The 26,286-nt window shown below is 38.4% G+C and overlaps 1 protein-coding gene across 2 annotated transcripts in view; it reads right to left on the bottom strand.

Moving 5' to 3' along the window:
* Positions 1–26,286, bottom strand: part of DNAJC6 (DnaJ heat shock protein family (Hsp40) member C6) — a 175,558-nt gene that overhangs the window by 117,268 nt on the left and 32,004 nt on the right. The window lies entirely within an intron of this gene.

Genomic DNA, 26,286 nt, shown 5'->3' on the forward strand with positions numbered 1-26,286 from the left:
AATATCATATCCTATACGGGGCAGAGCCAAAGGATTAGATGCCCTCTTTGGGAGAGAGTTCTCTTCACCTTTTCTGTTGCTGACTTCAGTCAGTTTTATTAACTTGATGAAGATTATCTACACTGAGGAATGTTTGAGAAACAGACTCTATTCTCCATCATCCCCTCCATCCCCCAAATGCTCTCTTAACACAGCAGATGTCACACAACTTTTGTGTGATACAACCTATCTGGGATTATGATCTATACCAAGAACTAGAAAATCTGTTTCCAGGAACTAGAAAACATTGTTTATGACTGAGATTCTAGCACCATATTTCCCAGGACTGAATCCCAGTTCCATAGACTGTTAGCTCTACAAGCTTGTGCAAGTTACTTACTCTCTCTGCCTCACTTTTCTCATCTATAAATAGTGAATAGTGAAAATAGAATAATAGTGTAATCATAATAAAATTGTAGTGAGAAATAAATTAATACATAACACATAGTAAGAGCTTAGAAAATACCATTATCAGTCACTTTTTTCAAAAACATAATTTCCTATCTGTAAATTAAGTTAAAATAGGTCTTGCATACTTAAGAGATTGATTGTCATTATGATTTATGATACTATAAAAGCATTATGTATAATGTGAAGTGATTATTCTGCCTTGAGTTTTTAGATAATTTAATGTATGTCTATCCTGTTAGATTTTGGACTCCTTAAACACAAACATCCATATTTTGCTCATGTCTGTACCCTCATGACACCAAAGAGAATCTCATACTCATTAGATATTAAGTACCTGCTGAATTTTAAAACTAGTGAATAAATAAAAATGTATTATTATCACCTAGCCTAGTGATTTTTTAAACTACATATTGTGGCCTGCTAGTGGACTATAAAATAAACAGCAATTCATGACTATTATTTTCATAAAAATGCAGTAAGTTGGAAAATACCAGTTTTTACCACATGGTAAGATGTTATTTTTTTGAAATATTGTTTTGGGCTTATAGCGCAAAACCTCCAATATTGAGACTGGTGAATTCCCAGCTGTGACTGTCCTACACACTGTAACATCTGAATTCACCTGAATAATCAGATAACAAAGAATTCTAGCTAACCAAACTGTATCTGAGGGCAGAGCTTCTGCCTTCTGTTAAAGATGTATTATGATTTGGTTTCTGAAAAAAACTTCTTCAGTATTCAACTAGCATAAATCAATGAACAGCACTAAAACTTTCTTTGGCAGCATGCCTCAGCTACATGACTCTATCTTCCTAGTGAATATGGCCTACGGATACAAACAGTGCAAGGCATTCAAACTGGGGACCAGGAGGCCACATTTAGCCCCAGATATTTTGTTTGTTTAAAAAAAAAAATTCAGCTTAGATGCCTTTACAAAAGATACACAGGCTCCAGCTGGAGTGCGGCTGTTGACCACCACTTCCCAGTGTATGATCCCCAGCCTGCCCAACTCTTCCCCACTGACAGCCCTGCGGACAGACATATTTGAGACCTGTCATGTAGCAGCACACCTGGAAGATTAACATTAAGAGGGATGCTAAGGTCACATCTTCAAGCCACAGTCCAGAATAAAAACCAACAGATTGGGAATTCTCTTCCAACTCTGTAACTATCTGACTCTGTAATGAATCGATAGCATCACCAACTCAATGGACGCGAATTTGAGAAAACTCCGGGAGATAATGGAGGACAGAGGAACCTGGCATGCTGCATCCATGGGGTCACAGAATCAGACACGACTTAGGGACTGAACAACAACAACAAATTATGAGTCAGAAGAGAGGCCTTGGTTGCTTCTCCTTCTCTCAGCAGTACAATGAAGGTGCTGAATTACAAGATTCTCTCTAGTTCTTAAATGTTCCTATTTTTCTCAACACTTAGGTCGTCATTTCTTCTTTCTCCTCCAAATGAAGCCCAGAGGGAAAAACCATGGCCATTGAAATGTTCCAGTTGCCAAGTCCCATTTAATTAAGGTTTTACCATAGAATGCATCCATAAATAGTGGCAGCTGTCAGGAGCTACACTTAGAGCAATACGCAAGAGAAAAGACGAAGTATGCTGGGGAAAAAAGTATGCTGAGAAGAAAATCTCAGTTATCCCCGTGAAATTCTTCAGGAATGAGGTGGTCTGTTCTTGGTGCTTGGTGGAGTGCTGGAGTTCCTAGAAAATACGACAGTTTTTCCAGGAAGGCCATATTTTTAAAGATAACTCAATATCCTAAGGCCTGTGCCTCCTTGAAGCTCTAGTCTAATCCTAATAAAAATAACTGCCATTGATTACTTGTGCTGCTATGCTGTGCTCAGTCACTCAGTTGTGACTGACTCTTTTGTACTGCAGCCCACCAGGCTCCTCAGTCCAAGGGATTTTCCAGGCAAGAATCCTGAGTGGGTTGCCATCTTCTCCTCCAGGGGGTCTTCCCAACCCAGGAATCTAACCTGCATTTCCTTTGTCTCTTCTGTCTCCTGCACTGGCAGGCAGATTTATTACCATTGAGCCACCAGGAAGCTCCACGGATTACTTACCATTTGCCATTTATCTAACCCACCTTAACTCTCACCTTCCCAACATCCCTGCAAAGGTGTTATCCTTATTTTCAGGCAAGCCTGGCAATGGTAAATAACTTGCCAAAACTCACACAGCCAGCTACTGATTGAGATTAAAATTCATCAAGAAGAATCATGCTTTGGCCCCTGTTCTAGTCATAGCTGACTCATTGGAAAAGTCCCTGATCCTGGGAAAGATTGAGGGCAGGAGAAGAGGGCATCAGAGGATGAGATGTCTGGATGGCATCACTGATGCAATGGACATGAACTTGGGCAAATTTGGGGAGATGGTGAGGGACAGAGAGGCCTGACATGCTGCAGTCCATGGGTTCACAAAGAGTCGGACATGACTGGGCAACTGAACAACAACAACCAGTCAGAAGAGGTAATTTTAGAGGTCAAAGTGAAAGCTGGAAGACATTTAGGTCATTCCTTGGCTCTGACCTGCCTTACAAAGTGTGGTTAGTGAAAATGGTTTGGGTACCTTATTGAAACCTGCTGCTAAGTCACTTCAGTCGTGTCCGACTCTGTGCGACCCCGTAGACGGCAGCCCACTAGGCTTCCCCGTCCCTGGGATTCTCCAGGCAAGAACACTGGAGTGGGTTGCCATTTCCTTCTCCAATGCATGAAAGTGAAAAGTGAAAGTGAAGTCGCTCAGTCGTGTCTGACCCTCAGCGACCCCATGGACTGCAGCCCCCCAAAGCTCCTCCATCCATGGGATTTTCCAGGCAAGAGTACTGGAGTGGGGTGCCATTGCCTTCTCTGCAATGAAACCTGAAAGGTTTTAATTAATGTGTCTTCACAACAAGCAAGCTTGTTTTGTAACCATCTGAGTTAGAAGACTTTTTATGTTGTGTTCCTGAAAATTGATACGTGGCTATTGTTTGGCCTAGTTTTAAACCACTAGAAGGAAAAAAAAAAAAAAAAAAAAAACGCTTTGTTTTCATTAAAAGCAAGCTTCATGCTTTAAAAGAAGCTTGACTTTCACTGTGTTCACACATGTGTATGTGTATACGTATATGTGTTTGCAGATTAAAGAGACATCACATATGGTTGAAAACCACTGGCTTTGGGAGAAAAAAAAATACAACCTATGTTTGAGTCCTAGACTTGCCACAAGTTTTCCTCAGTCTCATAGCCATATTCCCTTTCTATGAAGTGGACCACTCACCCTTTCTCACAGGAAAAAAATAAAATGAAATGAAATAAGGCACATAAAAGCACACAATAAACACAAAAGCCCTACTTATCAAATCTATGAAATCATCCAGTTTAAGTTGCAGCATTAAAATACATTTATCACTAGTGAAGTATGACACACAATATACTATCAATTTAGAGTGCTTCAAGGTTTTATAAATGTTTACGTATTTTTAAACAGTTTTAGAATTGATGAAACAAATACTATTATTTGACTATAAGTTAGCCTGAGAATACTATTTGTCAATTTATAATTGAGCAACTCTGGTAGGTAAAGGCAATATTCGCCATGTTTTGCCAGGTCTAGCACAGCGCCTACCAAGCAGTACATGCTTAATAAGTATTTGCTAACTGAATGAAAGAAAATGCAAAAAATTGTTTGGGAGGCCATCTTTAACTTACAGAAAAATTCACCAAAGGTTCTCCTTTAGTAAGCTCACTGAAAATATAGTTCCACTTGCTAACATTCAACTTACCCTTGACTTTGCAAGGACATGGTCAGGGTATAATAATGTTACACATTCATTACCATTTCAAGAGTAATTCATGGAAGCACCAGCCCCTTTTATCTGTCACTTTACAAGCTGGAAAACTTCAGCTTCCTGGACAGACCCTGACAGACTACCACGAGCTGGCCCTGTGATCAGTTACTCTCATTCTTGGGGAAAACAGACTGAAAAATTCTGTGTGGTAAAGAGTTCCCCAAAGTCAGGTGAAAATCTACACTGAAGTAAACCAGTGAACCAGTGAAGTTGCTCAGTCGTGTCTGACTCTTCGCGATCCCTGTAGCCTACCAGGCTCCTCCGTCCATGGGATTTGCCAGGCAAGAATACTGGAGTGGGTTGCCATTTCCTTCTCCAGGGGATCTTCCCAAGCCAGGGATTGAACCCAGGTCTCCTGCATTGCAGGCAGATGCTTTACCATCTGAACCACCAGGGAAGCTACACTGAAGTAAAAGTTTCCCTAAATCCTAGATATCCCCATATTTGGCTCTGAGCTCCTTATATATGATTTTATGCTCAAGATCATTGAAATATGGAGGCTTATTCTTTGTAATCCCATTGTGCCTAAAGGCTGTTGGCCCTAGAGTATGTGGCAAATCCTCTGTGGTGGTGAAGCAGAAGGCAGTGACCACAGAAGATGCAGGTAAAGCCCATTCTCAGGGTGCTGAATCTCCAGGCAGAATCTCCTGGGCACCCAACCACTGCTGCCCACTTGACCAAATCTACCTGGAGGAAACGAACTAGCATTTTCTAAGCTCTAAATTAAGTGCCTGGGTTTTTTCATTTATTTACCCATTTAAATGTGAAAGGTCTTTTGATAAGAATTACCATGTCCATTTAATACCCAAGGAGACCAGAGCTCTGAAATGCAGCTGAGTAAGAGCCAAGCAGTGATTGCGAGTCGTCCTCAATATTCATTATCCTCTTCTATGCTAACAGAACCCCTGAGCTTCAGCTGGGCACAGGGTTACAGTTTTATAAAGAATATATTTCTCAGTCTTCTTTCATGTCCTGGGCCTGCCACATGCAAGGTTTCTATAATCTACTAGGTATGTACATGGGACTAAGTAAAAGCCATTATAATATAGGCAGAAATGATGTGTGTAATTTCTGGTATTTATCCTTAAAAAGGAAGATTGATGGTATGCCCTTCTTCCATTCCTTTTCCCGTTCTTCTGGTTGGAATATGGCGTTCCAGTAGGTATCTTGGACTATGAAGTGACCTTGAGGATGGAAGACTTTCACAGGGAAACAACAGGATAGAAGGACTGTGATCCCCAGAGAACCATGGCAGCCTGGAGCGATTTTCTCTAGACCTCTTCAAGGTGAGAAAGAAACTATTAAAAGTCATTGATTTTTTCTTTTCTGTTACGTTCATCCAAACCTAATCCTCACTGGGATACCAACTACAACCTAACCACTGGATTTCAATTTTTATTTATCATAACATTTACTGGGAATTACATAAAATCTCTATGATCACGGACAAATCATATAACTTCTTTATGCCTCAATTCCTAGTCTGTAAAATAGTGGCACTGAACTAACAGGATAGCTATTAAAATTCTATGATATAAAAAACACACAGAGCTTGATACAGCGCCTAGCATATAGAGTTCAATGAACATAGTTATCTATTTTATTTTTTGTCATTGTCCTTCAAGTGATAATTTCGCTGAGTCTATTATGCTGTTGTTGCTGTTCAGTTGCTAAGTCATGTCCAGCTCTTTGCAACCCCATGAACTGCAGCACTCCAGGCTTCCCTGTCTTTCACTATCACCTGGAGTTTGCTGTAAGTCATGTCCACTGAGTCGGTGATGCCATCCAGCCATCTCATCCTCTGTCACCCCCTTCTCCTCCTGCCCTCAATCCTTCCCAGTATCAGGGTCTTTTTCAATGAGTCAGCTCTTCACATCAGGTGGCCAAAGTATTGGAGCTTGGAGTCTATTACTCCTGACTTCAAAACGAGTAACCTCACCCTGCTATCCAGAGACTGCCTTCCTGGGTAGATCAAGCCCAGAGTAGCAGAGCCCTTACCTTATGTCATCAACAAAATCCCTAAAAGAGTCACCCCTGTCCTTAGAGTATAATTCTCTTCCTTTGATCTGCCTACACAAACTCAATGTGGTCTGGAATATTTTAAGCCACCAAAGTTGATACAAAACTTAAAGCAAAGTGTCAGTATTTATGACACAGCAGTTCTAAGTCTATTTATTTCAATATGGCCAAAACGAGAGTCTGACTGTTTCTCCATTTGTGCTAAAAGTAAATAAAGAACTTGAGTAATAAATTGGAGCACTTTTATATTGTTATTGTATCTTTAATTTCCTGTTATGAAATTTTTCAAACATATACAAAATTAAATTATATAATGGACCTTTGATACCCATCATTCAGCATTTATAATAACTAAGTCACAGCCAACCATGTTTTATATGTATAAACCCCTAATTTAAGCAAATTATAGATTCCATCAGCAAATATCATTTTATCAGTAAATATCTCAGTATGTAGCACTTTGATTTTTGGAGAACAACTATCAGATTTCATCTGTAGTAGAAGTAGGGCAAGGTGCCATTCCATCTGTCTGCTGAGAGGCTAAAGTCCACTAGTTCCCTCTCAGGAGACTGACAGAGGAATCTGCATAACCTTCCCATTTCCTTATTTCTCAGTGGAAATGATGTATTATTCATTCAGCTTTCTGCCTGCCCTCTCACCCACCCCTATTCCCACAAAATCACCCATTTAAGCACTAGTTGTAATCTCACTACCCAAGAGTTCTAAAAGTCAGCATGGAATTAAATTTTTTCATAACAGCTGAAATTTTTGTAATATTAAACCTGGAAGGAGCTGTAAAGGGGAGACTATCCATTTCAATTTAGAGATAAGAAAACTGAGAAAGAGGAGTGAACTGATTCATATTAGAGCTTTCTAAAATGCAGATCCAATTATGTGACTCAGATGCTTAAAAACCATCCAGGGATTTCCCACTGCCCTCAGTCTAAGGTATTCAGCACAATGGAACCTCCACATTCCAATACCAGCTACTTTCCTCTGGAGAGAAGCATCACCATTTCCACTTTCCCCATCCTCTAAGTCCAGACACTGAGCTTCTTTAAGAAAACCTGCCTGAATCACCAGCTACATGTGGCTTGGAGCATGTGAAATATGGCAATTATGACTAAGGAGCTAAGTTTCAAACTTAATTTAAAATCATTTACATTTAAAAATCTGTATTGACTAGGGGTTCCCTGGTGCCTCAGACAGTAAAGCATCCGCCTGCAATGCAGGAGACCTGGGATCAATCCCTGGGTTGGAAAACCCCCTGGATAAGGGCATGGCAATGAATCCCCATGGATAGAGGAGCCTGGCAGGCTACAGTCCATGGGGTCGCAAAGAGTCAGACACAACTGAGTGACTAAGCACATATGTGACTGACTGCTGCTGCTGCTGCTGCTAAGTCGCTTCAGTCATGTCCGACTCTGTGCGACCCCACAGACGTCAGCCCACTCGGCTTCCCCGTCCCTGGGATTCTCCAGGCAAGAACACTAGAGTGGGTTGCCATTTCCTTCTCCAATGCATGAAAGTAAAAAGGGAAAGTGAAGTCGCTCAGTCATGTCTGACTCTTAGCGACCCCACGGACTGCAGCCTACCAGGCTCCTCCGTCCATGGGATTTTCCAGGCAAGAGTACTGGAGTGGGGTGCCATTGACTGACTGCTGCTGCTGCTGCTAAGTTGCTTCAGTTGTGTCCGACTCTGTGCGACCCCATAGACAGCAGCCCACCAGGCTCCCCTGTCCCTGGGATTCTCCAGGCAAGAACACTGGAGTGGGTTGCCATTTCCTCCTCCAATGCTTGAAAGTGAAAAGTGAAAGTGAAGTCGCTCAGTCGTGTCCAACTCTTCGCAACCCCATGGACCCCATGTCCGACTCTTCGCAGCCCACCAGGCTCCTCCGTCCATGGGATTTTCCAGGCAAGAGTACTGGAGTGGGGTGCCGTTGTGGCTCCCAAATGACAACATCACTTAAAATTCACACATATGCATGATAAACCATCAATGAAGGATTGCATTCAAATGTGGAGATACATCACATGAGCATATTCCTATATTACTTGTCTCACTGGAAATATAATGTTTAAAGAGCAAAATAAAAGAAATAGCCTCTCAAAAATAGCCAAAAAGAAAAAAACCCTGCCTGAACAACCTTGCTGGTCCTTCAGACCCCCTACATAGAAAGCACTTCCCCCAGAAAACTATCAAAGTTCTTAAAACCAAGTTAGACATAATCCCATGTAGTCCCACAGAACATCATATGTCTTCTAACATAACACTTGCAACACATTACATTGAAATTTCCTGTTACATGTACAACTTCTCATATCAGATTGTAAGCTCCATGATGGCAGGATCATGTTTGGTACCTAATGCTGTGCCTGACACAATGCAGACCCCTGGTAAATACTGAATGACTACTGGCACTAGGAAGAGTCCACAAAAGACTTAAGGGAAGAGGGTTCTAAATACTGTTTAGCACCCAACAAAGATTAGCCATTACATTTATTGCTGCCTAAGGCCACACAGCTGCATATAAGAAACCGGTTTCCTGACCAGTCCAGGGCAGAGATCTTAGTATTCCATCACTGCACTAATATGAATTCAGCCATTAACACTGTCACTTATTTCTCTTTTCCTATGTAAATGAAACCATATCTACTGGATTAAGAAAAACACACTTAGACTTTAGCCTTTTGAAGTCATTTTTGTTTGACAGTATTTACTTTTTGACCTAAGGAAGAGATTAATATACTCTGGATAATCGTTTTCTGAAAGACTTATAGATCATTATTTCTAAAGAATATTTCCTTTGGGACAGATACTGTTTATGAATCATAGAAAACAACTCTTTCATCTTTGCCTCTGAAATCACTACGCCCATGTGGTATAAAAAAAATGGAACCATATGTTGATGACAAATGAGATAGAGAAGTTTTTAAAAGAAGGTAGATGATCACAAATTACAAAAACAAAATGCCCAAGTGGTGGTAAGTATGTTTTAAGCTTATTACTGCAAAGATAATTATGGTAAAGTTTTTCTATCACCTTTAAAGTTTTGGCTAAAAGATCAAAAAGCATAAATATGTTGGTTTTCAATTCAAGAAAGATTTACTGAGTGGATGTTACCATGAGACCAGTTTCCTTACACTTATTCCCATCATAAGTTTCAAGGGGAAGCAATCTGGAACAGGGTAAAAAACAGCAAATTATATAATTCAGGAAAACTTAAGTCAACACAATCCAATTTACTAGAACTCTCTGTTTTCAGAACCTGGGCTTTACAGATAGATCTGTGCTTCCAGCTGGATGTTTGTACTTGGACAAAATATGTAATTTCTTTTTAGTTAAATTGGGGTATTACCCCCCACAGAATGGCTGTACTTACTAAATTATTTAGGGTAGGTATGGCGTATATTTATTCTCTTATCAGACAAGAGCAGCACTTCCTTTTCCTGAGATATCCTCTCTGTGGTTGACATCAGCACTGCCATGGCCCAGGGGTGGGTACCTGAAACCAAACTAGGTCAACCATGGCCTTTTCACAGGATGTTTCGGTTTAAAACCAGACACAGAGTAAGTCTGAGTCCATCCCTAGAGCAAGGAAAGCTGTAGAAGACCTGCTTTCTGACAAGGGGAGATACATGATCTAAGAGAAAAATGTTGCCAAGGAGAGAGAAGTATGTATGGGAGAGGAGGAGAGAGAGCAAGAGAAAATAGCATTTACATCCTAGGAATTCAGGAAGCTCAGATGCGCTTCTCCCCTTTCCATGGTGACAAGATTCCCCCTTTTTAAATTCAGTTAATTCAACTGGTTCCTGTCATTTGTAACCAAAGGAATCCTACCTACTGCAGTACCTAGCACAACTCCTGCGTCACCTTAACTCAATGCACTGAAATTATTTGCTTACATAATTGGATTCTAAGATTCTCGTCTACTCCCCTACTACACTTACAGAGGAAATATTAATATGTCTAAACAAAAGCTTGCTTCGAAACCTAGTAAAAATAATAAGCGTCCTGCTATTACTTAGACTCATCCATTCAATTGAACCACCTACATTTTCTGGCTGTAACTAACATTTATTCTACATGTATGCTATGCTCTGCAAAGAACTGCCATGCAGTGTAGCACTGTCCAACAAAAACATAATGCAAGCCACAAATATGAGTAACATATGTAATTTTAAATTTTCTAGTAGCCACATTTTTAAAAACTAATAAGAAACAAGTAAATTAACTTTAATAATATATTTTGTTTAATTCAATGAATACAAAATACTGCCATTTCAACATGCAGTCAATGGAAAAAAAAGTAATCAATGAGCTATTTTATACTTTCCAAACGAAATCTTCAAAAGCCAGTGTGTAATTTACACTTACAGCACGTGTCATTTTGGACTAGGCACATTTTAAGTGCTCAAAGGCTACTCACAGTAGTGGTGACTACATTAGACAGTGCCGATGAAAAAACATCTCAATCTTTGCAACAACTCTAAAAAGATTAAGGCTTCTGTCATTGAAACGCAAAGAAATCAAGTACAGGTGACCCTAGAACAACAATCCCCAACACAGTCGAGAAGCCACATATAACTTTATAGTGAGCCCTCCACATAGGCAGTTCCTGCACATCTGTGGGTTCAACCAACCACGAATCCTGTAGTACTGCAGCGTGTATTTATGTATTAAAATCTCTGTATAAGTGGACCTGCCCAGTTCACACCCACGTTGTTGAAGGGTCAACTGTAATTTGTTCGTAGTCAACAGCTAGACAGTGCATAACCAGACACAAACCTTGAACTTTGGCCTCCCAATTTTATTCTCCTTACCACATTATGCTGACCGTACAATAAGAACACAATCCCATTTTTCAAATACGGCCAGATCAATCAAATAAATTAAGAGTGATGTGGCTTCACCTATAAAATGGAAGGTTTGGACAGGCGGTCTCTACATATAAGGGTTATATTTTGTGATTCACCACTAGGACAGAGAGCCTACCAAGGAGACAGAGGAGCTCAAATGGGAGGAATCGCCCCAAATCCACCGTTCTCTATATCAACTGGTTCATAAGATTCTTACTGTCACAAATCACTGAGTTTCCTCCGTCACGCCTTCTTCTCTAGCAAGCTATTACTCTATTCACAAAATCAAAATCAAAATCATTACAAATAAAACTGTTCACTGAAACAGCTGTTTAACAGCCTTCAGTGGAGCTTTAACATGGGAGCTAGTCCAGCAAAACCATTTCTTTAAGCAACAGGGAGAAACAGAAAGCACACAGCCTCATCTCCTGCCAATGGCCCAACCCTCCCATTATTGACAGCAGGGAGACAGCTCTTTCCTTAACAGCTAGAGCTGACAGGTCAGGCTCTCAAGACAAAAAGAGGCATTTGTTGATGTACCTTAACCATTATAATTTTCTCTGGATCTTTTCACACAAAACCTATTGCTTTTTTTTTTGCACAACAAATGAATTCTTTGTTTGGTAGTAAAATGTCAATCCTGCAAATTAACAAGAAACTTGTTTTACAGTGAAGATAACTGTGTGAAAATGTTCAATATTGTGCCTGGAACTAGCAATTTATGATGGTTTCCTCTACATCACAGAGTAAATGACATTGCCAACGAATACTTAATGTCTGAGAAAATACCTACAATATAATGTTAAGAGGAATGAACAAATACAAACCTGATTCTAAAATGTGAATCACATTCTTAAAAAAAAAAGAAAAAGTCTACCTCTATATGTGCATAGACAAAATGATGGAGGAAATTGACATTAACAATGGCTATCTCTTGATGGTGATACTTGGGATGATTTAAAGCTTTGCATGTTCTGGAAGACTGTTTATAAAAATGGCTCCAGTCATTCACCTCCCCCACCTCCCACCCCTTGCCATCCACATTACTTTGTAATATTACTTCACATTTGCTCTCATCAAGAAATCGTTTACTTCCACATTCCTAGAATCGGGGCTGGTCTTGTAACTTGCTTTGAACAACAGAGTGTTATGGACTGAATGTTTGTGTCCCTCCCCACAATTCATATTTGTAGCCCTAAACCCTAATGTTACAGGAGATGGGAGATTTGCAAGATAATTAGATACATGAAATTAGGAGGGTGAGGCCCCCATGATGGGACTAGTGTCCTTATAAGAAGACAAGGATATTCTCTCTGTGTCATGTGAAGATGCAGCAAGATGGTAGCCACCTGCAAGCCAGGAAGAGGGCCCTCACCAGGAATGGAATCAGCAGGCACCTTATTCTTAAAATTTTCAGTCTCCCGAACTGTGAGAAATGCATGTCTGTTATTTAAGCCACCCAATCTATGGTTGGACTAAGACAGAGGGAAAGTGACACTGTACCAGCTCCAAGCGCAGGCCTGGACCTTGTGGAATTCTGCTTGCTCTTTTGGCTTCCTTTTCCTTCCCTAGGTTAGCCTGCCACAGGATGGGAGACCACAGGGAGAACCTGGTTCAGTCACTCTAGATATGTGAGCAAACTTCACCGACAACAGCAGATTTTTTGGCCCAGATCAGAACTGCCCAGCTGAGCCTACTCACTAACCAAAATAATTGTGAGCTGAATAAATGTATACTGTCTTAAGCCACTAAGTCTGGGGTTGGTTTACTATGTAGCAAACCTAATTGATAAATTTTTATTTTCCAGAGTTTCTACAACGAAAAGCATAACATTCATTTAAAGGACAAAAAGCAACCTTTTTGGACAAATCAGTCATAGTCATTGACAGGAGGAGCTTACAGTCTAAGAACAAAAGAGTGGATTGATACTCTGATGGGAAGTATCTTTTGGGTACACTGGAGGTCCACAGAACAGAGCTGTCAAATCATGCGGGTGGGGCAGGGTAGCATACTTGATTTGGATACTAGTTTCAAGAATGTGTTAACTTTATAAAAATTCATCAACTGTATACTTAGAAATTGTGTGTACTTTTCCATATACTTAAAAGCTTAAAAATTCAATTATTTTTAGGGCATTATCATACTCGCAAATCAATATGAAGAATTCTGACACCAAAGTTTACCAGTTCATCTCCTGAGAACACTCTAAATCTCCTATTCATGTAATGTTCTTACTTTTATATATTGCCAATTTGGCCTTTTCCCAATGTTGTCATTAGTTATAAATTTCTCATGTTGGAGTTAAGCTTTTTTAAAAATGATATGTTTCAGTTGCACAACACTATAATTTGATATCTATACACACTACATAGGAATAAACTCCCCCAAATCTAGTTCCCATCCATTACCATACAGTTAACTCTCTGTACCCCTTTCACCCACCCATCAGTTCTCTGTATTTATCTTTGTTTTTGCTTTGTTTTATTCGTACATCTTTTTGCTTTTTGTTCCACATGAGTGAAATCATATTTGCCTTTTTCTTTCTGACTGATTTCACTTAGCAAAATACCCATAAGTACATCCTTACTGTCACAAATGGCAAAGATTTTATTGTTTTTATAACTGAGTAGTATTCCTGTGTATGTGTGTGTGTGAGTGTGTGTGTGTACACACACCATATTTTCCTTATCCATTTATCCATGAATGAAAACTCAGGTTATTTTCATATTTTGGCTATAGTAAATAATGCTGCTATGTACATAGGCATAGAAGAATCTTATTGAATTAGTATTTTCCTATTCTTTGAAGAAATACCCCAAAGTAGATTCGCTGGATCATATGATAATTCTATTCTTGATTTTTCAAGGTCTCTCCATAATGTTTTACATAGCAGCTGCACCAATTCAAAATCCCACAAACAGTATACGAGTTCCCTTTTCTCTACATCTTCTCCAATATTTGTTATTGTCTTTTTGATAATAGCCATTCTAACGGGTGTAAGGTGATATACCCTTGTGGTTTTACTAGAACTTCATTAATATTTAGTGATGTTGAACATACTTAATGTGCTTATTGGCCAGCTCTATGTCTTCTTTGGAAAAATGTCTATACAGAGCCTCCACTAATTTTTTAATCAGGTTGTTTGGTTTTTTGTTGTGGAGGTGTATGAGTTCTTTATATTAGATATTAAGTACAAATCAGGTATATGATTTGAAAATATATTCACTCATTGAGTAGGTTGCCTTCTCATTTTGATGATGGTTGCTTTTGCTGTGCAGGAGCTTTTCATACTTTGATGTACTCTCATTTGTTTATTTTTGCCCTTGGTTCCCTTGCCTTTAGAGGCAGATCCACAGAAACATCACTAAGACTAATGTCAATGAGGTTACTGCCTATGTTTTCTTCCATCACTTTTATGATTTCAGGTCTTACATTTTAAGTCAATCCATTTTGAATTATTTTTTGTGTGATATAGTTTTAGTCTTTTGCATGTGGCTGTCCAGTTTTCACACCATTTATTGAAGAGACTTCCCGTTCTCCATTTTATATTCTTGGCTTTTTTGTAAAATAATTGTCAGTATACATATGGCTTTAGTCCTGGGCTCTCAACTTGGTCCCATTGATCTGTGAGTCCATTTTTGTGTCAAACCTATACTGTTTTGATTACTATAGCTTTGTAATATAGTTTTAAATCAGGGCACATGATACCTCCAGGTTTGTTCTTTTTTCTAAATATTGCTTTGATTATTTGGGATCTTTTATGGTTCTATACAGTTTTGTGAAATATACTATGGAATTTTGATATGGATTTCTTTCAACCTGTGGATTGTTTTGGGTAGTATGAACATTTTAACAACATTAATTTTTCCAATCTATGAAGACAAAATATCTTCCCATTTATTTGTGTCTTCTTCTATTCCTTTCACCAGTGTACAAGTGTTCCACCCCTGTGGTTAGATTTATATCCAACTATTTTATTCCTGTCAATGCAATTATAAATGTAAATTCTTAATTTTTCTTTCTGATAGTATATTATTGGCATATAGAAATATAATATATTTCTGCATATTAACTTTGTATCCTGCAACTTTACTGATTCATTGATAAGTTCTAATGGCTCTTTGGTGGAGTCTTTAATGTACAGTATCATGTAATCTACAAATAGTGACAGTTTTACTTCTTTTCTGATTTGCATGCTTTCTATTTCTTTTTCTTGCCTAACTGCTATAACTAGGTCTTCCAAAACTATGTTGAATAAAAGCAATGAGAGTGGGCATATTTGCCTTGTTCCTGATTTTAGAGAAAACCCTTGACTATGATATGATGTTAGCTGTCTGTTTCTTATATATGGCTTTTGTTATGTTGAGGAACATTTCCTCTATGCCTACTTTATTGAGAATTTTTATCATTAACGGTTGAATTTTATCAAATGCTTTTTTCTTCTTCTATTGAGATAATCATATGATTTTTATCCTTCATTTTGTTAATGTAGTGTATCATGTTGATTTGCAAATGTTGAACCATCCCTGCACTTCTGGAATAAGTTCCATTTGAGCACAGTATATGACACTTCCAATGTATTGTTGAAATTGGTTTATGGTTTACTAATATTCTGTTGAAGACTTTTACATCTATGTTCATCAAGAATATTGACCTGTAATTTTCTTTTGTGGTGTCCTTGTCCAGTTTTGATATCAGGATAATGCTGGCCTCGTAAAATGTGTTTTGAAGCATTCCCTTCTCTTCAATTTTTTTTTCAGAGTTTGAGAAGGACAGTTGTTAAATTCTTTGAATGTTTCAAAGAATTACTGGTGAAGCTGTCTGGTGACAGATTTCTGCTTTTTGGGAAGTTTTTGATTACTGATTCAAATTCCTTACTCCTTACTAGTAATTGGTCTATTCAGGTTTTCTATTTCCTTATTTCAGTTTTGGTAGACTACAAGTTTCTAGGAATTTGTCCATTTCTTTTTGTCCAATTTGTTGGCGTGTAATTGTTCACAGTACTCTTATGATCCTTTATATTTCTGTGGTATCAGCTGTAACTTACACTCTTTCATTCTGATTTTATTTATCTGAGCACTCTCTTTTTTTTTTCTTGGTTAGTCTAAATAAAGCCTTGTCTATTTTGCTTATCTTTTCAAAGAACCAGCTCTTACTTTCATTGATCTTTTCTACTGTCTTTCTAGCCTCCATTTTATTTCTGCTCTGATTTTTATTTCCACTCTGATCCCTCCTTCTACTATTAGTAACTTTGGGCTTCATTTGTTCTTCTAGTTCCTTGAGGTGTACAAATTGTTTATTTGAGATTTTTCTTGTTTCTTGAGGTAAGCCTTTATTGCTGTGGACTCTCTCTGAACTGATCTTGCTGTATCCTGTATAATTTAGTATGTCATATTTCTGTTGTTATTTGTCACTATGCCTAGATATTTTTTCTCTTTTAATCTCCATACTTTTGTGGGTTTTCCAGTTTTCTTCTTGTATTTCATTTTTAGTTTCATACCACTTTGGAAGGAAAAAATGTTTGAAATTATTTCAGTTTTCTTGAATGTATTGACATTTGCTCTTGGGGTGAAACTGTGATCTATCCTGGAGAACATTCTAGGTGCACTTGAGAAGAATGTGTATTCTGATGTTCTATACATATCTATTAAGTCAATCTAGTCTAATGTGTCATTTAAGGCTGATGTTTCTTTATTGATTTTCTGTCAGGATGATCTATCCATTACTGTAAGTGGGTTTAAACTCCCCTACCAATATTATGCTGTTTTCAATTTCTCCCTTTAAGTCTGTTAATGTTTGCTTTATATATTTTGGTCCTTCTATGTAGGGTACATATATTTTTATATATGGTACATTTTCTTGCTGAGTCCCCTAATTATTGTAATTTTAGTTAATCTTACTGCTTTGTCTTTTAATGTTCATACTTGCTTTATAAGTGATCCAATACCTTTACTATATATTTACCTTTCAAAAGAGATTTCTACTTTTGTATATCTTCTTATTAGTATTTCCAATACTATTATTAGAAAAGTAGTATTTCTAATACTACTTAGAAATTTTAGTATTAGAAATACTAAGTAGTAGTAGAGTAGTAGTATTACAAATACTAATTAGTATTAGAAATACTAAGTATTTCTAATACTTAGTAGTAGTAGTACTAATAGTAGTAGTATTACAAATACTAAGTAGTATTAGAAATACTAATTAGTATTAGAAATACTAAGTATTAGAAATACTAATTTAGTATTGGAAATACTAAGTATTTCTAATAGTAGTAGTAGTACTAATACTTAGTAGTAGTATTATAAATACTAAGTAGTATTTCTAATACTACTTAGAAATTACTACTTAGAAATACTTTTAAGAAATACTTAAAAGTATTTCTAATACTATTATTAAAAAAGTAGAAATTAATATTTATACTTTTGTATATTTTCTTCTTTCAGCTTAGAGAAGCTGGAACTTCATGTCAGACCAATTTAGTGGTAATGAACTCCTTCAGCTTTTTCTTATCTGTAACTCATGTTTCCTTCAATTCCAGATGATAATCCTTCCAGGTAGAACATTCTTGGTTGGAATTTTTTTTTCCTTTCTTCCCTTTGAATATGTTATGTTACTCCCTTGTGACCTGTAAAGTTTCTGCTAAAATATCTGAGAAGCCTTATGGAGTTTCATTTGTATATAAGTTGTTTTTCTCTTGCTGTTTTTAAAATTCTCTCTTTACCCTTTATTTTTATCATTGTAATTATAAAGTATCTTGATGTGGTTCTCTTTAGGTTCATCTTATTTGGAACTTTCTGGGTTTCCTGGACCTGGATGTCTGTTTCTTTCCTCAAATTAAGGAAGTTTACAGCCATTATTTCTTCAATTAATCTTTCTCCCTTTTTCTGTCTTCTCCTTCTGGGACTCCTATAATGCAAATGTTGCTCTGCTTGATGTTGTTCCAGAGGTCTCTTAAGGAGCCTTCTTTTTAAATTGTTTTTTCAATTTGCAGCTCTGTCCGAGTGATTTCCATTGATTTGTCTCACTGATTCATTCTTCCACTTCATCCAGTCTGCTGTTAAACACTTAAAGTGTATTTTCCAGTTCAGTTATGACTTCTGTTTGATACCTCCTTATATTTTCCATCTCTTTGTTGAAGTTCTCACTGTGTTCAACCATTTGTCTCCCAAAGTTGGTGAGCATCTTTATAATCATTATTTTGAACTCTTTATCAGATAGGCTGCTTATCTTCCCATTTCTGCAGTGGCAGTTCCCTTTCTGTTTGAAAATCAGTCTGCAGACCCTAGTTTGTTGATTACTGCTGGTATATTAATGTGCCCAAGAGGTAAAGGATATTGCTAATGGGCATCTCACAGGTCAAAAAGCTGTAATATTGGTGGGCACAGATTAAGCATTTAGAAGCTGTTAGGGCACTCACCCCCTAACCCAAAGACTCCCATTCTAGAATAAGTTGGTCATGGAATGGGTTAGATTAACACTAGGTCACCCTCCAACTTGAGAAGATTTCTGTGCAATGAGGTACACTGTAAAATACCACACAATCCCCAACCACATTGCACATCACTCTCATGTATTAATTTGGCTCCAAAAGACCCAAACTTGGCTAAAAGATATGAGATCCTTAAAAATCCAAAGAGTTAAATATACCATCTTTCAGCACAACTGCTTATTTTATTTCTAAGAATTATATGGTCTCAGAAACCCAGGATATCTACAAAAATAGCAAAATTTACTTAAAACAACCTAGAATTACAATAGCCACTATGAGGATTGTTACATTTAGACAAGATCATTCATTTACGATGTACACTTGACAGTAAGGATTCCCATATCAAGCAAACAGAATGGAATTCCTAGTTTAATCTGGTATGTGAAGTGAAAGTGAAAGTGAAGTTGCTCAGTCGTGTCTGACTCTTTGCAACCCCATGGACTACCAGGCTCCTCCCTCCATGGGATTCTCCAGGCAAGAGTACTAGAGTGGGTTGCCATTTCCTTCTCCAGGGGATCGTCCTGATCCAGGGATCAAACCCGGGTCTCCTGCATTCCAGGCAGATGCTTTAACCTCTCAGCCACCAGGGAAGCCACCAGGGAATCTGGTATGTAGAAAATTCTAAAAAGCTCCAAGATTCAAAATAGCTTCATTGAAAATGTTAGTCACTTGGTCATGCCCAACTCTTTGCGACCCCATGGACTGCAGCCCACCAGGCTCCTCTGTCCATGAGATTTTCCAGGCAAGGATCCTGAAGTGGGTTGCCATTTCCTTCTCCAGGGGATCTTCCCAACCCAGGGATCAAACCCTGGTCTCCTGCACTGCAGGCAGATTCTTTACCGAGTGAGCTACAAGGGAAGCCCATTGAAAGGTCTGTCGCAAAAAGGTAATGAAAAATTAAAGATATAAAAGATACCCAAAGTAAAATAATCTAATACTGAGATAAACTCCTACTGTTTCCCTCTATCCTTTTTTGAGTACTCATTCTAGTAATCCTTTGTCTGAATTGCCTTTCACTTTAAAGAGACTGTAAAACAGTTATTTTTTAATCCCTGGTCCAATACAAAACTCAGGGCTACAGGTAAAGAATTTCCAAAACCCAAGGAGGACACTCAAAAGTTTTTGTAAATGGATTATATTCAGAGTCTGATATTAAAAAAAAAAAAAAATGAGGCCTTCTCCTTTAAGCTAAAATAAAACTATGTACCCAGAGAGGAATTTTTTTTCCCTAAAGCCCTTGTGAAAAGATTTAGGACTGAACCAACCTATGATGTCTTTCAAGTTGCAAAAGATTTCTTTAAGAAATTAAAAGCAACTATCCTTGTCTTATGAATCAAGTCTTTATAAGACCCAAGATGGAACTCCAGAAACAACTAAAAAATCTTCAACCTTCCCCTGTGTATCTCAAAAGGTTATTGTGGTAAGCATTGTTAAAATTCTGGTCTTAGTGAATAAAAGTCCTTCTTGAAAGAGTCTGCTTTCTTTCCCTGAGCTTTTGAGATATAAATGTTCTACTTGGTATTCTCAGAAAACTCTTATATTCCTATCTAGGTCATTTGTTTAAAATGCAAACTTCAAGGAGGTAATTCTTATCAGAAGAAAAACAAAAAGGAGGGAAGGTTATTTGGAACTTGGGCAAAAGAAAAATCTTTAATTTCTACTCTACAAATATACTAGAAAGCTGTAGCTCTGAGCAAGTGAACTTAACTTATTACAACTGCCAAAACATAATTTGGATCCAACTGTTCTTTTATAAAATAAGTTTTGTAAGTTTTGTATTATTGTACCTGTCTTATGTCTAAAATTTTAAAACAAAGGCTATATGGTCACTATTTGCATTTGTGTCTATATGTTAATATGTTTATAGATGTGTGATATTTTTCTGCCTCTGAATGGTATTGCCAAAATTGATCTGCTAAAGAGCTCTATTTAGTTGGGTTGAAGGTCAAGCACTTTTAAGGACTGAGTACTCCAAAACTCTCAGAAATACAGAAACAAACCAAAATGTTTTTTAAGTTCACATGATCTGGAATAATCTTGGTTAAATAAAAACTGGTTTTTCTGTTGCATTAATTAAAATAAGTATATATTCAGAATTATCAGCATTAAAAACAATGCAGGTTAATGCTCAATATCACTCATTATTAGAGAAATGCAAATCAAAACTACAATGAGATATCACCTCACACTGGTCAGAATAACCATCATCAAAAAATCTACAAACAATAAATGCTGGAGAGGGTATGGAGAAAAGGGAACCCTCTTGTACTGTTGGTGGGAATGTAAATTGATACAGCCACTACGGAAAACAGTAGAGATTCCTTAAAAAACTAGGAATAAAACCACCATATGATCCAACAACCCCACTACTAGGCATATACACTAAGGAAACCAAAACTGAAGAAGACACATGTACCACAGTGTTTGTAGTAGCTCTGTTTACAACAGCTAGGACATGGAAGCAACCCAGATGTCCATCAACAGACGGACAGATAAAGAAGCTGTGGTACATATATACAATGGAATCTTACTCAGCCATAAGAAGGAATGCATTTGAGCCAGAACTAATGACGTGGATGAATCTAGAGCCTATTATACACAGTGAAGCAAGTCAGAAAGAGAAAAACAAATATCATATACTAATGCATTGGAAACTTAAAACTTCAGAATTTCACTAAGTTAAATGATGGAAATTTATTGAATATCAAGGTCATTTCCAAATAAGACAAACTAATAAAAAAATTAACTACTAAACAGTAGTTATATTTTGGCTTCCTACTGTAGAGAAACTAAAACTACATTTGAGTTTATTAGTAAACATGTCTCACATCACATTAAAAGTTGCATATGAGGAAACATATGTTTCTAGAAATTACAAAATGTACTCATAAGTTTGCCAACGTAAATAATGTTGGCATAACATACAGTTCATAATTGTCTACTTATTTGTTTTCAGTAAAAAAAAAAAAAAACTTTTTAAGGTTAAAATGGGGAAGGAAATGGCAACCCACTCCAGTTATTCTTGCCCAAATAATCCCATGAACAGAGGAACCTGGCAATCTAGAATCCTTGGGGTCGCAAAAGAGTTGGACACAACTTAGTGATGAAACAACAAACAAGGGTTAAAATTTCTAGTATATGTAATTAAAACTACTAAAAATAATATGAAAAACACTTCCATATACAAGGAAAGTAGGATGTGTGTTTTCGGTAGAAGAAGGTATGAGAAATAGAAATGCACTTTTTGTTAAAGAAAAAAAAGTTAAGGAAATCTTTTCTCTTAAGCTATCTGTGATTTATCTCAATTTAGTTAAGTGCATCTTTGCACATGGGCTTCCCAGGTGGTGCCAGTGGTAAATGAAGGAGACATACAAGATGCAGGTTCAGTCCCTGGGTCGGCAAGATCCCCTGGAGGAGGGCATAGCAACACACTCCAGTATTCTTGCCTGGAGAATCCCATGGACAGAGAAACCTGGCAAGCTGCAGTCCACAGCGTTACAAAGAGTCAGACATGACTGAAGTGACTTAGCATGCATACATGCATGCATGCATAGTTGCTGTGTGGGCTTTAGGCCTATAAATGCCTTGACGGCTGGTGCATAATGAGCAATGCCTCTTAGGTCATCTAACTGTGCCCTAACTGTTCACAAACTGGAACACCTCCCTGGTCAACTCTCCTGAATTTACACTGCCAAGTTAGAAAGGACCTCATGATTCAGAATTAGCTCCCATTTGCAGGGCCCCAATTCCTCAGTTAGGAATAAATAAAAATAAGGCTATAATTAGGAATATCTCCTTAACTCCTGAAACCACTGCAGAATCCTATGCTAAAGCAATAACTGCCCCCAAAATTCCTTAGACTCTCTGGCCAAAGTTGTTCCTGATAACTGGATAGTCCTTGATTGCCTGGACTTAGGGAAACTTCATAATCAAATACAGACCCTGGAACACTCTCGACTGGATTTTACCGCCACTGGAGCAGCTAATGACTTTTTTCACACTTTCTCTAACTTCATTTCAGGAAAAAAACATTCTGTCTAATCTGTTGGTGCTTTAATTTTGCTTCTCATAATCATTCTTCCTTGTATTGTCAGGATTCTTCGGCAGAACATTCAGAAGCTCGCAACTGAGCTGCATCTGGCTGTTTTAAGAAATAAAAAAGGGGGAGATGCCAGGAGCAGGAGCTCCACCCATGGCAAAGGTCATGAGGAAGGAGGCTCGGCATACGCAAAGGCGAGATGGAGCCTCAAGAGTCCCCCTGGAAATTCTCGAGCATCTACCCCCAAAACCAGAGTCTGCCTACTTTCTGCTTTGTGCTCTCACCTACACCTCTGACTTTACAGGGGGCTGTCCCCCACTACCTCTCTCTGAAAAAAAGAGTTAACTTACAGCTCCAGTTAATAAAGTTCCCGGGTGTGATACTGTTTCAACCTACAAACTCCTTTGGAAGTCCTCTAGCCTGCCTGAATATGTTTTTCCAGCCACATGTGATTGTTCAGAGCCTTCCAACTGTGAGAGGCATGAAATGTTCTAAACTGTCTAAATACAGATTCCTTTGAGCAGTTAAAAGATTGATTAGAAATTGTATTGGTGAAGGGTTTTTCACTTGTTGGGCCAATGTTTGCTGCTAAGTTTCCATATCCCCTACCTGCTGTGTCCCTGGCAGTGTATTGATTAATATAATTGGTGTAAGTAGTAGCTTTAATGTTTGTAAACTTGGACCTTGAGCTAATTCTTTTTCTTGTTGTAGCCCACCACACCTTTGCCCTGTAGGAATGCAACTTTATCTAATGCTTTTGGAGGGTGGCGCCTGACTTATCACCTTTAGAGAAAAATAAGTTTTCTGAAGAAAGGGTCTTAAAATGTTAACAGGCCTCCGGGCCAGAAGATGATGCAAATCACCTGAACTTTTGCGTATGATAAGTTTGCAGGAAGAAAGCCTGGCTTACTGCATGACTCTACCCCTTCCCCCATTATCCTCTATGCATAACTTAAGGTATAAAAACTACTTTGGAAAATAAAGTGCAGGCCTTGTTCACCAAAGCTTGGTCTCCCCATGTCATTCTTTCTCTCACCTTCTGGCTGAATTATTCAGCCTCTTTTCTCCACTGAATTTCCTCACTGAGCTATCCTTATTTAACCACTCTTTATATCTTTAATTAGCATTTAAATAAGCTGTTGTTTCCTGATTGCCGATGCCTTCTCCCCTTTGAATTCCCTGGATCCGCTGGGGCTGGACCCCAGCACTTGATTATCTTTTAGCTGAGCAAAGAGATATCTGTGCTATGGTCAACACCACCTGTTGTACCTGGATTAACACTTCTGTGGAAACTGAAACTCAATTACTATGGATCACTGAGCAAGCCACCTGGCTTAGAAAGGTAACTCCTTTGATGAGATCTTTCTTTAACTTATTTAATTTTGATTGATTTATGTCTTGGGGACCATGGCGCCAAAGGGCAACCAGACATTGGGAAGTACCCTGCTTATAATAGTGGTATCAGTCCCCCTGGTATGCTGTATTCTTTCAAAATCTTTAAAGGCATGTTTTCAGCCTGGAGCTAGTAGTAAAGAATCTACCTGTCAATACAGGAGACGCATAAGACACTGGTTCAATCACCAGGTCAGGAAGATCCCTCGGACTACTCCAAGTAGGAAACGGCAACCTGATCAGTATTCTTGCCTGGAAGATCAACGGGCAGAGGAGCCTGGCAGACTACAGTCCATGGGGCCGCAAAGAGTTAAACAGAACTGAGTACCACCACCACCACTCTAGGAGATGCTGACCACCAAGCAAATGGTCTTCATAAGACTAGAACATCAGAAAAGGAACAAAGAAAATGACTGACTTTAAAAATGTAAACCTGAAGTCATGACCTGTGAATACCACAGAAATTCAGCAAAAAACAGTCATGACCTGTGAATATCACACAGAGGATCAATAAAAGCTATGAGAACCACAGAGCAGTGACTAAGAGTGGTGCTTTGAATTTTGATCACATCTTTCAGGCTGAGAGTCTGAACAAAAAGGTGAAATCATTAAAAAGAAACAACACGCCCAAAATGGAATCACTTATGCTAAGCCCCATGTCAACAAACTAAGATAATATCTAACCTGATGGCAGCTTCGGCCTCTCCCAGGAATGTGACCTTTAACCAATCAATCTGGGATTACCTGGTTGGCAATAGGGAGGTAATCTGCCAGACAGACCCCACCTTTCCCCAAAGAAAGGTGACCCTGCCTGAAATAACCTGTTCTTTAGAAACTTCCTTTTTCCATCCCCTTCTGCCTATAAAAGCCTTTCATTTTGTACAGCTCCTCCGAGCTCCTTTCCAATTGTTAGATGGAGTACTTCCTGATTCATAAATCACTGAATAAAGCCAAATAGAGCTTCAAATTTACTCAGATGGATTTTGGTGTTTTTTTAAAAACAAAGTCAATTTATACCCTAGTCACTATATTATTTATTTTCTTCAGATTTGAATTATCGTCCTAAATCATAAACACTGCCAAGGTAAAGTTGAAATTGTTAAAATGTCAGTTTCTAGATCTTTTTTTTTTGGCTGTACCGCACGGTTTGTGAGACCTCAGTCCCCCAAACAGGGACTGAACCCAGATCACGGCAGTGAAAGCACAGTATTCTAACTACCAGATCACCAGGGAACTCCCCTAGATCTTCTTTTAATAGCTGAAGGCCTGGTTATTATTATGAAATATTGACTATAACAGTATTTCACAAACACTAAAAAATATGGAAAGCAGGCAGTCACATGTGAAAAAGAAAATACGACCTCAGCAAGGTAAAGCACATACATGGAAATATAAAGATACAGAAAAGGAATACACTTTCTGTTGTCACTGCTCTTTAGTTGCCCAGCCATGTCTGACTCTGCAACCCCCTGGACAGCAGCATATCAGGCCTCCCTGACCCTCACCAGCTCCTGAAGTTTACCCCAGTTCATGCCCATTGCAATTGGTGATGCCATCCAGCCATCTCATCCTCTGACACCCTCTTCTCCTTCTGCCCTCAATCTTTCCCAGCATCAGGGACTTTTCCAATGAATCGTCTGTTTGCATCAGATGACCAAAATACTGGCGCTTCAGCTTCAGCATCAGTCCTTCCAACGAGTATTCAGGGTTGATTTCCCTTAAGATTGACTGGTTTGATCTCCACACTGTCCCATGGACTCTCAGGCGTCTTCTCCAGCACCACGGTTGGAAGGCATCAATTGTTTGGCGCTCTGCCTTCTTCATGGTCCAGCTCTCACAATTGTACATGACCACTGGGAAGACCGGAGCCTTGACTATATGGACCTTTGTTGGCAGAGAAATGTCTCTGCTTTTCAACACACTGTCTAGGTTTGTCATAGCTTTCCTGCCAAGAAGCAATTGTCTTCTGATTTCAAGCCTGCAATCACCATCCACAGTGATTTTGGAGCCCAAGAAGAGGAAATCTGTCACTACTTCCACCTTTTCCCCTTCTATTTGCCATTAAGTAATGGGGCCAGATGCCATGATCTTAGTTTTTCTAATATTTAGTTTCAAGCCAGCTCTTTCACTCTCCTCCTCCACCCTCATCAAGAGGCTCTTTAGTTCCTCTTCTCTTTCTGACATTAGAGTG

This window comes from Bubalus kerabau, chromosome 6 (genome assembly GCF_029407905.1).
Source record: "Bubalus kerabau isolate K-KA32 ecotype Philippines breed swamp buffalo chromosome 6, PCC_UOA_SB_1v2, whole genome shotgun sequence".
Taxonomy (NCBI): domain Eukaryota; kingdom Metazoa; phylum Chordata; class Mammalia; order Artiodactyla; family Bovidae; genus Bubalus; species Bubalus kerabau.